At 29.9% G+C, this 12787-nt stretch overlaps 1 long non-coding RNA gene across 1 annotated transcript; it reads left to right on the top strand.

Moving 5' to 3' along the window:
• The first annotated feature begins 8313 nt into the window (after positions 1-8313).
• LOC125874908 (uncharacterized) lies at positions 8314-8835 on the top strand. The gene is made up of 2 exons (XR_007447327.1): positions 8314-8508; positions 8579-8835. It is a non-coding gene; the product is annotated as an uncharacterized LOC125874908 (long non-coding RNA).
• Positions 8836-12787: the final 3952 nt, after the last annotated feature.

Genomic DNA, 12787 nt, shown 5'->3' with positions numbered 1-12787 from the left:
AAAGGAAGAGTGACGGACAACAATGTTAGAAGAGATGAAATCTATCTAAAAGAATAGCACTAAAGAGATGGTGGAATTACCAAAAGGCAAAAATCCAATTGGCTTGAAGTGGGTATTCAAACAAAATTTTCAACAGATGGGAGCCTTCAGAAGCATAAAGTTTGTCTTGTGGAAAAAAAGGATATGCACAACAATATGGTATTGATTTTGAAGAAACCTTTTCTCTGGTAGCTAAGTTTGAAACTGAGACTTGTTCTAGCATTAGTTGCACAGTCACAATAGCTAGTTTATCAATTTGATGTCAAGTCAACATTTCTCAACGAAGACTTATAAGAACAAGCCTACGTAGCACAACCAGAAAGTTTCGTAAAGAAAGAAAATAAAATAAAGGTCTACAAGCTAATTGTAAAAAGGCATTGTATGATTTCAAGCAAGCCCCTCGAGTATGGTATAGTAAAATTGATGGTTATTTTCAGAAAAAAAGATCATAAGTGAGAATGAACCCACATTGTATGTAAAGAAGAAAGGTACTGATTTTATTATTGTTTGCCTTTATATATATATTGATGATATTATCTATATTAGCTCTTCTGTTTCTATTATGAATAAGTTTCAGTCTCAAATGATGAGTGAGTTTGAGATGTCGAATATGGGTGTGTTAGATTATTTTCTTGGCCTTGAAGTCCATCAAGCTGCATATAGAATATTTATTTCACAAAGGAAATATGCCAGGGACCTTTTCATTAATTGTTAGCCTGCAACTAAACCTACGAATGTTGGTGAAAAATTGCAGATTAATGATGGAGTAAAGATGGATGACGCTTGAAGTTTCAGAAGTCTGGTTGGAGGTTTAATTTATCTAACTCGCACTCATTTTGATATTGCATTTTCTGTTGGTGTCATTTCCAAGTTTATGTAACAACCTTCTATGATTCATTTTGGAGCAACAAAAAGAGTTTTATGCTATATCGGCGTAACTATGGACTATAGGTTTCGGTACTCACAAGTTTCCAATTTCAAATTATGTAGGTTCACTAATAGTGACTGTGCTGATTCATTGGAGGATAAGCGTAGCGTTTGAGCACATGTTTTTACTCTTGGGTCAGGAGTAATAAATTGGAGTTCCAATAAGCAAACTACATCAACCTTGTCCATCTCTGAAGCTGAGTACATTGCAACTACTTCAACTGCTTGATAAGCCATATGACTGAGAAGGATGTTAGCAGAACTTCAGCATAAGCAAGAAAGGGCAATATAGATATATTATGACAACAAAACATCTATTTCAATGACAAATAGTCGAAACTTTCACAGTAGAATCAAGCACATTGATGTTCGCTTCCATTTTATTCATGAGTTGGTCGCAAAGGAGGAGATTATATTAAAGCATTGTAGCACTCATGAGCAATTAACTGATATACTGACGAAATTTTTGGCATCAGACAATTTTATCTATTTGAGGGCTTTGCCGAAATCTGTAACTTTGAATCAAGGGGGAGTATTGAAGACTAATTCAGTGTATGACCTGGTTAATTTAGTTTGTTAGTTGTGTCCTATATTCTAGGGTTTTTAGTAGGTCATGATGTATTACTTTTATTATTTATTGTTATCGGTTAGTTGTTGCTTTATTAGTGGCAGTGGTGATAACTTAGTAACTTAGTAGTTTGCTTATTTGTAACCTATATAAAGACAACATTTGCTTTGATTTAATATACAGAAAAAATTGAGATTTCAGCACATGTCTAGTATTCTTAAACTTTGCATCTTTGTTCTTTAAGTTTGAAGTCTCTTTGCTCAACATGATTAACTTAACTTACCAAATAAAATAAGGGAATCTATATATACAACTATGTTATATACGAACTCGAATGATAACAAAAAAAATCACGATAAAATTAAAGAGTAAGGTGAAATTGTCAGTCACAAAGTATAAGCTTTAAATTTGACAATAGATTTTGAAGTTAAAACTTAAAGATTTGAGCTTTTGAAGTTATGATTTTAGATTTAAAATTGTATTAGGACATCATTTAATTTCTTAAGAAGTGTGAAACCTAAAATAATGACAAACAAATAAGAATGGAAAAAATGAAACATAATGGATTCTTAAAAACTTATAAATATTTTAATCGAATTTCATGATCAAATAATTTTTGAAATGTATAATTAAATGCTAACTAAATTTGTTATAAATATAAAAAAACTCGGGACCTATAATTAACGTGGTGAGATAGAAGCGCACGAAAAGCTAAGTTTGTTTGGAGAGTGAGGTAGGCGCCGAAGTGATGTGAAGCAATTTTGGTCCAACATAAAACGACAGGCACCTTCCTTCTCTGTACATGATAAGCTGTGGGAACCGTGCACATTTGTCTTTTATCCACAACAATAATAATCCACAGTTTAACATTGCCCCCTGTTTTCTCATCTCCCCATATTCATTTTTTTTTTTATACTCGTGTTTCGATAAGTTTATACGCATCTCTAAAATTTGGATATAATTGAATTTGGTATTTTGATTCTGAATATTGAGATATGAAAATGATTAATATGTCAACAATTATTAAATTCTAAATTTATAATTTTGAAAATATAATGTGTTTATGTTCAGAATTTTAAAGGTTGAATCAATCAAGTTTTGTTACTCCCTCTGTCCCTAATTACTTGTTGTGCACATTTCATTTTTTAGTTGTCCCTAATTACTTATTCATTTTGACAAATCAAGAAAGGACAATTTTTTTTTACCTATTATACCCTCAATTAATTATTTTGAAAAATGTAGAACTTCTTGAAAATTCTAAGTTTTTAATTCATCCACTTCATAATTAATAGGGATAAAATGGTAAACTTACTATGTTAATTATTTTTTCCTTAATATGTGTGTCAATTTAAAAGTGGACAAGGAATTAGTGACAGATGGAGTATTATTTTGAGAAAAAGGACAAATATACCCCAAACTATCGAAAATGGTATGCAAATACCCTCCGTCATACTTTTGGAATATTGGCGCTCCTGCCGTCTACAAACTAATCATATATACCCTTTATACTAATGTCTCAAAAATATGATAGAAAATGTATGCATATCATTTTCAATAATTTGTCCTTTTCCCCTTATATATATAGCCCTTTTTTGATTTTACTATTGACCGGTAGATAAGTGTCGTCACTCTGCCTATATATATTTACTTACATAGAAGAGACAATTTCAAGTCCTTTTCAACATGTCAGTTTTCTGACATTAAATTAAAGTTTGGAGGTATTAAAGTCTTTTAAAAAAATTGCAAGATAAGCTTGTTTAAAAATGTTGTAACTTTTGCATTGTTATTTGAACCTAAGAAAGAGCTTTTAAAAAGATCCTCTTTTTTCTATTTAATTACAAACTATGCCCTGTCCAAGGTGAATACGATGGGTCCCACTTTCTATTTGCCACTTTTTCTATTTAATTACAAACTATGCCTTGCCCAAGGTGAATATGATGGGTCCCACTTTCTATTTGCCATAAATATTATTAAAGTCTTACAAAAGATTTTGCAAGATAAACTTGCTTCAAAAAGTTGTATTTCTTGCTTTGTTTTTTGTACCTCAGCAAGAGTTCTAAGAAAAGTTAAATCTTTTTTATTTGATTACAAAATCCTGCCTTGTCATTGAAGAATATGATGAACCTCACTTTTCTATTTGCCACAAGTATCATAAGACGTGGGCTTTGGTCCACTTCTGTTTTTTCCCTCTTCCATTTGGCATAAATTTCATAGATACTTTCTCCGTTTTTATTTATTTGTCAAATATATTTAATAAATCAAGAAAAAATTCTTTTTCTAAAATTCTTTTTCTCCTATTATACCTTCAATTTATTAATATTAAATTAATATTTTTTTTAAATGTAGTGAGTAAATATATTTAAAACTTTATCAATTAATAAGAGCAAAACGATAAACTCATTATACCAATCATTATTTTCTTAAGAGGTGTGTCAAGTCAAAATTTCACAAGTTAAAAGGGTCGGAGGGAGTACATACTTCATCCGTCTTTTACTTGTCTATTATTTAAAAATAAATTTTTTATTTTTATTGTCAATTTTCATATATTAAGAATAATTTTTTTAAAAAAATTATATTATTTTTTTAGTATTAATTATTTAACCTATAAATTATATTTTTAATGAATATATAAGTCCAAATATGACAAGTAAAAATGAGCTGACTTAACATATGATGAGAAGAGATGGTAGAAAGGATAAATAATGAGAAGAATCAATTATAGGAATCAAGGAAAATGTTATCCTCTTATTGGCTGAGAGTTTTCTCGAAAATCAATTCATATCCACTAATTATAATTAATAAAGTAAATAGTAAATGTTATCTTTAATTTGACTCTTATAATAATAAAATAATATTTTACTTGTTTATGTCAATAAATTAAGAAAATTGATTATTTTTGCCTGACTTTATAATAATTCTATAAAATACTAATAGTCAAGTTAAACTCCTAGATAATTGAGAGTCTAAAATTAAATTAATTAGTAGAGTATGCACATTTTCTTTATTTTTATCCTAATTGTTATTTTAACAATGATATATTAATAATAAATTTTAAAATATAATTAATAAAATTATTCCGTAATATGTTTTTGGTAAAGAAACTAAAAATAAGAACCTTGATGACTATTGAAAAAAATGTATCATCTTTTGCTAATACATAAATAGTAATACTCTATATGTGTATAAAGTGTCGCTTTAAGTATCTAATGGTATAGTGTTTTCATGAGTATAATAATTTATTATTTGATAATCAACATCTATTCATGGATCGAGAGTGTATTCAATTTTTAGTATGCAATACCACGAGTATATGATTAATAATTACTCAGGATGTGTTTGTTAAGATTAAAAATATTATTTTAAAAATAATTTCTAGGCAAATAAATATGTTTCTTATTTATTTTCTTGTTTTTGATAGGTTGGCAAAAATTATTATCCTAAAAATACTTTTATATAATTTAGACAAATACTATAAGAGGTGAAGGTAGAGGGTAGGGATGTGTGTGGTGGTGGAGATGAAGATGTGGGAGGGGGGGCGGGGGAGGGGGGAGCTCCATATTATGGGGTAAAGATGGTGTGGTTGAAAACGGAGGAAGACATTATCAATGTAGAATATCATGTCTAACTTTTTTTTCATAGGTCTATTATAGAAATCATTTCCTCATTTTAAAAGGAAAAAAATTATTTTCTAGAGAAAATATATTGCAAAGATTTTAAGTGATCAAATATAGAAAAATTAACATTTTACATAACGAACACCACCTTAGATCTATCAAATTTCTTTTCTCCAATTTCACGTAAAAACAAACTTAACAAAAAAAAAATAATACTTAATATTATTGGGCCCGTACTGGCACGGGCCATTGCTTTCTAGTATATATATATATATAGCACAGTTCTACCATTACAAAACATATCCATTTATATGGTTTGTTCACACAAAATTAAAAGAGGGAAATTAAAGGGAAAAGAGATGGATAATTTTGAAGGGATAATTGGTCAATTAGGAAGACAATGTTATGCAGTGCTTTGTTTAGGTGTTGTACTTATTACAGTTGCCATAGCCCATTAGGCCTGTGTTGATCAAGAATTGAATGACCAGAACCACCACAAGAGGCGCCTACAAGCTTTGCATGGTTCTCCACTTCTTCAACGTCATAGCTACTGAATTAATGATGATGTTTGATTGTTGGTTAGAAAGTGAATTATTCAGAATATTTAATATTACTGTCTGTAGCATTTTAATTGCTATGTATAACATTCAGCACGTACATCATCAACGACGGTGTTTAATTATCAGTTTACAATTATGCGTCAACTATTCAATATATATTTTTTGTTTTAATTTGATTGTCTTGTTGTAGGTTGACATGTAGTTTAAGAAAGTAAAAGAACTTTTGAATTTTGTGTTTTAATTAAACTAAAGATATGTAGAATGCATCAAAATACCCTTTAATTTTGTAATTTTAAATATGTCAAGTGAAAAATTAAATTGTTAGAAAAGGAAAAATCACATGATATTTATAGCGAACTATAAAGAAAGTAAGATAGATAAATTAAAATGATGGAGAATATATGAGTTAATTAATTTTTAATTTTTAATTTTATGTTGTACATAGAAAAGATTAATAAATGCATGGGAAAAGGGTCAAGAATATCCCTAAGCTATTGAAAATGTCTCAAAAATACACTTTTTTCATATTTTGGTCTAAAAATGCTCTCCACCTTTATTTCTATTAAAAAATATGTTTCCTTCTACCTTTGGGTCTAAATATACTTCCAATCAAAATTTAATTAAATTAAATTCTTTTACTAATTAACTAATTCTTTTGTTTGTTCAAAAAATTAATTTTTTATTTATTCAAAATTTTAATATTAGCTCATCCGATCTCAAAATATTTAAACTATTTATGTCTAACGTAAAATAAAATAAAATTTTTATTATTTAATAAGAAATAATAATTTTTTATTATTATTATTATAATAACACAATACCATTCTTATCCTTCATTTTCACAGAATAAATTATTTATCTTATTTTATATTTTACAGACTATTATTTTATGTTTAAATTTATGAAATGATTTTTTAATTATTTGGATTGATTTTCAATTATATTTAAATTATCATGTTGAAATTTAATTATGACAATATTTTTATATTTTTCTTAATTTACTTTTTGATAAATAACATATAATAACTATTTGATAATATTAATTTTTTAATTATCTCTGAGTCCACTCCATCATGGCATCAAAGGAGTTTCATTTCTCGTGGATTTTTTTGACAATTGTGATGCAGTTTGTTTATCCAAAGGGGACCTAATTAGAAGTGAGAAATTATGTAGATTGAGTAGTCATTTTTTAAAAGTGGGGAAATTATTGTGTTATTGCAATAATAGGAATGAAAATGTTATTCTTTGTTTTCAAATAATAAATTTTGTTTATTTTATTTTACGTTAATCCCACTAGTTTAGATCCTAATTACTAGGAATTTCGATAGTTTTTATATTACATTCTATACCATTTTCAATTGTTGGGTACATGTATCGAGATACATGTATCAATTGGGTGTATAAGGCCCAGAAACATGATTTTAAAGACTCAGATACGTGTATCAGTCGGGTGTATAAGGCCGAGATACACGATTTAAATATTTTTAAATTAAGTGTTGTAACTTAATGCCTTAATTAGCGGAGTAAATTATGTGATTCATAGCTTTTGAGGATCTGCAACATAACAACTTCAAAAAACATTTCCAAAAATATAGAATTTTGTTCATTCTTTTTCGAGAAAGATAAAAAGCATATAAAATCTACTTCTTTCCATTAATTCAATTTTATTTCTTCGAATCTTGATCTCTATTTTTTCACAATAATCATTTTTATCCCATTTCAAAATTGTGATGGTGAAATTGTTTTCACAATAGCCAGATTCATATACATATATCATATTCAAGACATTAACGACTTAGATACATTAACAAAAAAGCAGATACAGGACATTGATAGCTTAGATACATTAACATAAAGATCAAATGCATAAAAATATTACATCAGATACATGAAACAAACAAACTAGATACATAGGATATTTGAAATCAAACACAATTCATAGTCGCCGAAGGTGGAAGCGAAGGAAATTGGCAATTTTGGTAGAATTTGCAAGTTTTGACTGTGAAATTGTTTGATTTGAATAGTTCAGACGAATATTTAATATGGAACAATTGATGTTTGAATAGGAGTAATCCTCATTTCTGTGTTGAAAGGATGAACGAAAATCGTTTTTGATAGATATTCTGAAGAAATTATTTGTTGAAAGGATCAAGGAAGAGAGAAAAAATGGTGGAGAATGTGGGGTGGGGGGAGATTGAGGGATGTTGAATTGTTAAAGTACCTTTAATTAAAAATTTTATTTTTAAGATAATTATTAAATATCATATTTAAGGGATTTGTGTATTTGATTTAACTTTTTAAAATATATGGTATATTTATTATTAAGTGGTATTATGAGTAATATTTTAAAACTATAGGTAAACTATGTATATATGATAGTTAAGTATGTCTAATTATGTAGTTTTTCCTTTTTATTAATACCAAGCATCATCACATTCAGTCTAGCCAAATAGCCTATATTAATACGTCTAATTCCCAAATTGGCCCAGCCCAGACCAAACAACCCTCGTCTATATTTAGGAAAGAAAATCTAATACCATCCGCTTTTTTCGCCCTTTCCTTTTCCAGTTCAGCCTCCTAGCTACTCCCCTCCGACAGTCGTCGGAGTCCTTCCTTTTCAATGCAGCACAGTTCACACAAGAGTAGTCGCTTGGTACATCTACTTTCTTCCTCTCTTTCTTCTTGTTGTTCATTTTTTGCCACTGACCCTTCTCTTGCCCTTGACCTTGCGTAAGCGGTAATGTGTGGTTCATTTGTGCTTCATGGTGATTTTCATCCTGAGTTTGCAGTACCAGCCCAGGTTCTTTCTCGATCCCCGCCTTTCTTTCCTATCCTTTTGTACAATCTGACCCTTTGTTATATTGCGTCAGTTGCTTATGTGCTCCCTGTACATATCTTTTAGGATCTCGTGCTGCTCTCCATGCTTGAATGTCAAAGATGATGATATACCCCTGATGCTTTATTGAAATAATATATATTAGTTTTATTCTATCAGGTGTAATGATCCCCATCTGAGGGCATTTTATCATGTACATGGTCCTCTTGCTCCCCCCCCCCCAAATCTGTTTATATGTCTGAAGCTGAATCCTCATGATGCTTAATCTACCTATTATTCTGATTGTTGGAATCTGTGTTTTGTCCATGTTTATGATTCTTCGACCTGCTATTGGAAGCTTTGAGAAACTATTTAATATATGTGTGTCTCCTTGATTAATAGTTAAATTAGCTAAATAATCTGTTATTTGATTTCCTTCTCTGGATATATGTTTAACTATTGCCTTTTGTATGCGCATCTCCTTCATTATATCCTCTATTATTTATGCAATTTTCCACGGAACTCTCCATATCATTTGTATAATGTTTTTCGAAGGAAGAGAATTTGTTTCAATTACTACGTTTTGATACCCGTTCCTTGCATTGGCCTTCAAAGCTACTTGTATTGCTCTCGCCCCTGCTTCCATGTTTGTAGCAATTCCTATCCCTTTGGCTTGAGCATGTAGCATGTCTCCATTTCTTTTCCTGAAACAAAATCCATATGCACTCTCTTATAGGTTTCCTTTACTTGCACCATATGTATTACATTTTACTTGACCAACCTCCGGTGGTTTCCACTTAACAATGTAGTAGTAGAGTCTAGGTTTGTAATTCCCTAGTACTGTTACCACTTCTGACCATGACCTTCCAACTAAAATGATTCCTAAGCTTTTCACAGTTGTCAAAAGTTATATATATATGCTTTGTCATTTGTTGAACCAGCTGTTCAAAGTTGCTCTGGCCTCCATGTTTGATATGATTTCTTCTCTTCCATAAACTCCACAATATCAAGGCTGGTATAGCTCATAGAACAAACTTAAGTTTACTAGGAGCCTCAACATACCACCAGGATTTGATAGTTTGCATTAGATTTCTGCCTTCAATATCCAGATTTGCACAGGAAGCAAAATACTTCCATAGTTTTTGAGCTATGGAAGTTGTTAGACATAAATGTGACATTGTTTTCATTTGTTGTGTGTCATAACACCAACATCTAGATACAATGGCAAATCTCATCCTTCTCAAATTATCATCAATGGAAATCCTTCATTTACATGCTCTCTATAGAAAAAAAAATTAATCTTGGATGGAAGCTATCTTTTATCCATATTAATTGTACTTCTCTTCCTTAGTTATATAGTTATTGGGAGTAGTATTGAGCACTGATATGGGTATGAGTTCAGACAACTCACATTCCTCATAAACCATGTAGCCAACATGGGTAAAACATCATACTTCCTCCGTCCCATTTTATATGAGGTACTTTGACTTGACACAAACTTTAAGAAAAATGGAAAGACTCTACAATGTTCTGAAAATACCCTTATTAATAAGTTTAAATTGTTAAATAAAAAAAATACTACATCTGACATTTAATAGAAAATTTATTACTTTTCTCTCTCCTCATAAGTTAATGTTAGATCAGCCATTAATGTAAATCAAAAGAGCCCAATATACTTATTTCTCTCTCTTCTTTCTACTGTATTCTCCATTCTCCATTCTCTCTCCCTTAGTCTTTCAATGAAGAAGACAGACTCCAAAATGATGAAATTTTTACCATTGCAGGTAAAAGTAGTTCTTTTTCATGATTTTAATTGTAGTTTTAAAAAAATGATAACATCAAAAAACAAATTGTGGGAAAAGATCAAATTTTTCAGTTTCAAGCGCCAATTTTTTTTTTCAAATTTTAAAATATTAGCTAATAGACTCTATATAAGTAGATATACTTCATATTTAATTTTTCAATTCTTCCTTTTACATTTTTTCCAATCAGTGATCTTAAAATGAGTGTTGAATTTTCAGAAGACCCAATTACCTCAAAAAGATGATTGAATCTAAACGAGCGTCGAGCAATTGCGGAGTGACTTTTGAAAGAAAGTAAGAATGAAACAATTAAACATGGTTCTGTAAAGGAAGAAACTATTTTGTTCAACACATCAAGAAGTACCATTGATCGTATTTGGAGACAAGCTAGATTATGTGTTGCTAATGGTGACACGTTAAATGTTTCAACTAATCTTGCAGGCAGAGTTGGGAGAAAACGCATACAAGTCGATATCAACCAATTCAAAGAAATTCCACTATGTCATCGAACAAATATTCGATCTCTTTCTTTTGCAATAAATATGGCAAAACAGTTTTTCGACGTGTGAAAGAAGGTGCAATTAGGCCACACACCAACGCCATCAAACCACACTTGACCGAAGAAAACAAAAAGGAGAGACTTCGATTTTGCCTGTCAAAGATTGATCAGAGTACACTTCACTCAAATCCCATGTTTATAGATATGTTTAATTATGTCCATATCGATGAAAAATAGTTTTACTTATCGAAAAAATCTGAAAGGTATTATCTTCTTCCCGAAGAAGAAGAGTCTAATCCATATCGTTCTAGCAAAAGTAAAACTTTTATCACAAAAGTTATGTTTATGGCAGCTGTTGCACGTCCTAGATTTGACGCTAATGGAGTTGAGTTAATTTTGGAAAAAATAGAAATTTTTCCGTTTGTAGTTAAGGAACCAGTCAAATGGAATAGCAAAAATCGAACAACATGAACTATCAAAACATAATCGATTTTATCAGTGACTAAAAATATCACAAGAGCTTGGTTGATAGAGAAAGTTCTTCCAGCCATTTGATCAAAATGGCCAGCTTCAACGTCAAGTGCACCCATTTTCATCCAACAAGATAATGCAAGACCAAATATTGGTGTTAATGATTTGGAATTCATGGAAGCCGCTCAACGGGATGGATTTGATATTAAGTTATGCTTTCAACCCCCAAATAGTCCCGATCTTAACATTTTGGACCTTGGATTTTTTTAGAGCAATTCAATCTCTTCAATATCAAAATGCTCCTTCAAATATTGATGAATTAGTGGAGGTTGTTGAAAAATCCTTCAAGGAAATGAAAGTAGAACGATTCAATCATGTATTTTTGACTTTGCAGTGTTGTATGAATGAGGTGATGAAAGATAACGGTGGCAATAACTACAAAGTGCCTCATATGAACAAAGAAAGACTAGAAAGAGAAAATGATCTTCCGCTTCAAGTTCGTTGCGATGTTGATGTTGTTAATCATGCTTTAACTCTACTTCAACAGTGATGGAATTACAAGTATTAAAACAACTTGTGTTTTTGTACATTTTAATGTTTATATTAGAACTTTGCAAATTTAATTTAATTTTTGGATAGTTTAATGTTTATGTTAAAATCTTGCAATGTGTAATTTACTTTTGGAATAGTTTAACGTTTTTGCTGGGAGATTGTAAATTCAACATGTTGAAGAAAATTGTCATTTTGGTAAATGTAAGAAAATTTTACTTCTTGAAGTTTATATTTGAAAATTTTTATTTTATTTTTATTGTGAATCTTAACTAAAGAAAAAAGAAGAAACACTCATCAAAGTTTTTTTAAGTGAGGACAACTTTTGATTCTACATTCTTTAATTTTTAAAAGTTAAAATAAAATTACATTCACGTACTTCACAATTCTATCAATAGTGTAAAAGAAAGAAAGAATATGATAAAGTGGTGAAAAGAAAGAAAAGGATATGACAAAGTATTGAAAAAAATGTTTAAAATACTGTTGACTATTAGAAAAAGAGAAAAGTATTTGTACTTTATTGCATTTCATTAACTTTTTCTTTAAATTAAAAGAGTGCAACTATTGAAATAATGAGATTCAAAAAGGGTAAAATAGGGATAATGTCATTAAATATTTACCAAATAAGGAAATGTGTCATTCTTTTTAGGACTGACCAAAGAAGAAAATGAGTCATATAAATTGGGACAGAGGGAATACTTTTTAGACGACTCCTTATTACTTTCGAGAAGAGCTTTAATGAATCCACTTAGTTAGGATGCTCTATATTTCGGCAAGGTATAAGACAAATATGACAGCATGGACGAGACATACTGTATTACTTTACATTTAGTTGGGTATATATTTATATCTATTGCAGTCTTTTTTGTTATTTGTTATTCAGCTATCTTACATACTCGTACATTTAATGTACTAATTTCATTCGACCTGCATCTTTTATGAA

Source organism: Solanum stenotomum, chromosome 8 (assembly GCF_019186545.1).
Source record: "Solanum stenotomum isolate F172 chromosome 8, ASM1918654v1, whole genome shotgun sequence".
NCBI classification, from domain to species: domain Eukaryota; kingdom Viridiplantae; phylum Streptophyta; class Magnoliopsida; order Solanales; family Solanaceae; genus Solanum; species Solanum stenotomum.
This window is presented reverse-complemented; position numbering and strand designations above follow the sequence as displayed.